The sequence below is a fragment of the Glycine soja genome, chromosome 15, assembly GCF_004193775.1.
Source record: "Glycine soja cultivar W05 chromosome 15, ASM419377v2, whole genome shotgun sequence".
Taxonomy (NCBI): domain Eukaryota; kingdom Viridiplantae; phylum Streptophyta; class Magnoliopsida; order Fabales; family Fabaceae; genus Glycine; species Glycine soja.
Window position 1 is genome coordinate 15,652,770 of NC_041016.1, and position 4,719 is coordinate 15,657,488.

At 31.9% G+C, this 4,719-nt stretch overlaps 1 pseudogene; it reads right to left on the reverse strand.

The window, feature by feature from the left end:
• Positions 1-699: 699 nt before the first annotated feature.
• On the reverse strand, positions 700-4,459 carry LOC114385879 (annotated as a pseudogene).
• Between the last annotated feature and the right edge of the window lie 260 nt (positions 4,460-4,719).

Consider the following 4,719-nt stretch of genomic DNA (forward strand, 5'->3'; position numbering starts at 1 on the left):
GTCTTGGAATCCACCATCATGGAAAGTGTTGGAAAGTTAAGACTTTCCACAAAGGTTTTTGAACCGTCTTAAAATCTCAGTTTCTACACCAGTTTCTTTAGCAACCATCTTAGAATATGTTATTTTTTATTTAGAAAATGTTAAAGATGTGAGGATTTAAAGATGGTTTTTTGAAAAAGCGTATTAGAATATTTACTTTCTAAGATGGTTTTGCAGATAACCGCCTTAGAAAGTATATATTCTAAGATGATTTTTAAAATAGAATTTCAAAGCTATAAACCACAAACTCACAACCACCCTGAACGAGGCAACTAAAACACTCACTAGTTTTCGGTTTGTTTTTTTCTTCAGACGAATTAACTTCACTCTTTTTTTATTCCACACACCACTAATTTAATACCTCACGATAACCACCCAATAAAATAGAGGAACACAAATTACTCAACAAAAAATGAAGGTGTAAACGCTTAATATGATATGGAAAGAAAACATGCTTGGATCCTCCTTGAGTCCTTGTAAAAAATGTTTAAAAACAAAATTATGAGAAATACAAAGCTTAGTGTTCAAACATCCTTAGCATAAACTGCCTTCTTATTTTTACCCTACCAAACTAGAAGTAACACACAAATTTTAGTTTAAGGTTGTCAAGACTCAAAGATTGCAATCACATGGATTTCAAAACTCATCATCAGCTTTCTCTCATAGGTCCTTAGGGCCATTAATTTCCTACGCGTGAAAATTCATGTTTTAGGCCTAATGACAAGCTCTAGTAGATCATGTTGACTAATAAGGCCAACATGTAAAGTAAAATACCTTGTCTTTGATCACAGCTCCGTGAGGTATTTCCAGCTTCACAACAAGTTTTGCAAGAAACTTGTTTTTCCCTGTTAAGGCATCGAAAAGATAATGGTTGATAGATGTTAAAAAGCAAAATAATAAGATTTTCGATAAATCTTGACTCATAAAAAACATGAAGACAAAATAAATGACTAATAGTGAGAAAAAAAAATATGGAGCCAAGTTCTAAAAATGAACAAGGTTAGTTTGGAAATCAATAAATAATTGCATGGTTTCCTTTGTGAGTAGTTTTACTAGCAACAAACAAAAGCATTAGATAAATTTCAAAATCAACAAAAATATTTTTCAAAAGAACATTTCGACTCTATTTGGTTGAGAGTGAGCTTGACACAACATTAAGCCTAGTGTCTAGGTTATAGGTTCAAATCATGAAGAAAAAAAACTTTCTGCAAAGAATTCCGAGCTCCTACGGCACTATCATGCTTCATGCAACTTTCACTTAAATCATTACATGAGGAATTAAATATTCAAGAGAGAAATTCTACAACTAGTAATCATAGCAGTAACAATATGCATTTACCCAATCTCCTACCATAAGAATGAAAGGAAAAAATAAACAAAAAATCAGATATAAGTAAGGAATTAAATCCCAAACCTTAAGGATTACACCAGCTCCCAACCATACATCGCCTGCCACTTTTAGACCGTCAAGCTCAACAATACTGGGGATTGAGTTGAATCGGCTCAAGAAGTTGCTAACTTGTGAAGGAGATTGGGAAAGTCAAACTCATATTCACCACCTAACACAAAGTTAATAGTAATATTGCTCTTAACCTTCTTATATTCTGGCCCCAATTCAATGGAAGGATTTTTAGGATTTGCCCTAGCTTGGTTCCTAATAACCAATCCATCTTGTAAAGTGTAAAGGTACGACTGCACAACAAATAACTGATTGTGTTAACAAAATACAAATATCAACTTCCAAGCAAGTTCTCATGGCTTGAATAAGAAAATCTTATAACCTGGACAAAAAGTAAGTTTGAAGTTGCTTTCACGGGAAGGAAGCGAGATCGAGGCACATTAATTCCAATAGCTTTGTCAAAGAATTGTTAAAAGATACTAGTATCATGTTAAGAGCTCTAGAATAGAAGTTTCAACATTAACTACATATAAGCAATATCTTAATAAACATTCAGTACCCTTATTGCTACACCAGCTACAATTTCCAGTTGAAGAACTTTTACTCCAACAACTTCATAAAATTCACAAATTTTGTCAACAATATTCCAACTTAATGTTACAGTATAGCAATTAACCCACAATATAATACACATGTCCAAGAAAAACAAAAAGGAAAAGATAGGTTATTTCTTATCAAATTATCAGTAAAAAATGTCCAATTTGCACCTCTGGATTGGGAATAATTTCCATCTTCAGAGCATCATCAGCTTCAACAAGACTTTTAATTGCTTCTAAGTTTACCCACCTGTAGATTATACATTGTCAATACCAAATGAGTATACAATTTAAAATAGTCAGGGCACTAACTAGCATAACTTACAAATTATTTGTGTTGAAAATTTTGAATTTCTTTATAGACTTAATTTCACTGACCTGAATAAAGACAAACACTGAATGATAATTTATAAATTCCGTAAGAACTTCTAATAAATAAAACTATGCTCCTAACTTCACCATGAATTATGAACAAATATGAACATATTATGATAAAAAAAAGTCTGACTTACTGCTACAAAGTGAGCATCAACTTGAAAAAGGTGAATTCATGTGTAAAAGAAAGGAGAATGAGGGGATAACTTCATTTTGTTTACAATACTACATCATTGTATAAACCTTACTATGATTATACTTCTTATGGTAGTTGTAATAATATATAAAACAATAGAAAATAGCAAAAACATGTTCTAACATTTAGCAAGTCATTACCTTCTTAGCCAAATGCACACATAGTTAATCATGATACTTTATAATCTACTAAACAAATGCATACAATTGGGTACACTTGGGAAAGGGGGAAGAGATCCATGAAACTGATGAAAGAATAAAGATAGATCTAGAAGCTTACATGTTCATCTGAGACTTGGGCAATTTCAAAGAGTTGCATCAAACAATCAAAGCTAAATGTCACTTACTTGCCAATTTCTTATAATCCTAAATGATCATACTTATATTTTCTTTTAAGGGTCAGAAACCAAAGAGGGAGGGAGGGAGTTGGATAATTATCAAACTTTGAATTCAAATTTTTTGTTTCCTTTTGGGAAAAAAATTGTGCATGGAATATATCCACATTAAAGAGACATTTGCTACAATCAGTGTACTGAATTAATCAGTTAAATCATGATTGAGAAGAAATAAAATTAGCAATTGTTACAAGCCTGAACCCTTCCTTTGTAAGAAATCACAGTGCCACCTTTCACGTCAGCCAATGTCTTGGGAGCGACCTACATTACAAGCACCCTAAACATCAATATGCAAGTCTAAAGCTAAAATGCATTTGTTTGAGAACAAAAGTCTTTCTTTACCTCCATACAATATTCATTCTTGTGCTCAATCAAATGATTTAAGATTTATAAATTAACCAATTAACGATATTGGTGACATTAGTGACCAACTTTCACAAATAAATAAACCATTAATACAACCAAAATAACAGAAAAAAGAATGAAAACTTAAAATAAGGATACTCAAGTCAACTACAACACCCAAGTTGTCTGAATTGACAAAAAACACATACTTCTTACCCTGTAAGAGAAAAAAAAGAAAAAGAAAAAACAGTAATGGTAATTACTCACCAAAGAAACAAAATAAGACAAAGCCCAACTAGAAATATATCAAGTTTTGGTGTCAACCCGTGATAATAGCACATCAAGCTTTCAACTATTCACTAATGATGGGAAGACGACTCCATGGCTAGGAGGGTACCTATGCATGAAGGAATAAATCATAAGCCAAACAAGGAAAACTATTACTATTAGCATAGACATGCTCAAGGTTTGTTAGGATTCAATTGCAAAATTGTAATGTCATTCACAAAATAATTTTCAAAAAGATTAACATGAATTCCTCTGGATAAGTTTCTTGAATTATTTGTCTTATCACAACACTTCACATCAGTGCTAAACTGCTAATTCAAAAAATAAATAAATAAGGTGCATAGTTCTAGTGAAACTAGTTACGTACAGTCATGCAATAATATAGCAGAGGCAAAATACAAATGAATTCATACCACCTATCCTTGCTTGTCTGCCCCTTGGATGGGAATGGAAAAATTTCATCAACAACCAATTGAGGATATTGACTCTGCTTACATTTGAGTCCATGCAACAAAATATCAAATAAAAAACTAAATCTCAAAGTCCAACAAATTAATAATATATTAGTGCAATAAATAGAGGTACAAACCTAGTTAAACGTATGAATCTCAATATTTGAGTTTTATATTTCTCAACAATCTACAAACAGTCAAATTTTTGAATTTTGATGAATTCAACCCATATGAGGAGACCATTAACTTCCCATTCACACTAATTACTTTGCCATTTGGTCCAATGAGAACCAAAGCATGAATGCCCTTTACATCGAAGATTCTTTGAAATTCATGCCTTGTATGGTCCTCATATGGGACATCAAGCCATGTCATAGTACTTGTCTTGACATTGAATTCCTTGTTGGACAAGTGGTCTCAGATATCTTAAGAAGGGGGGGTTGAATTAAGATATCACAAACTATTTCCCCAATTAAAATTTTATTTCAATTTCTATTCAAGTTATAAATTCCCTTAAAAAACTTCTTAAATATTGATTCAAATAGAGCAATTTGAATATGAATATAAAACAATAATAAATAAAGGAGTTTAAGGGAAGAAAGATTGCAAACTCAGATTTATACTGGTTCGGTCAC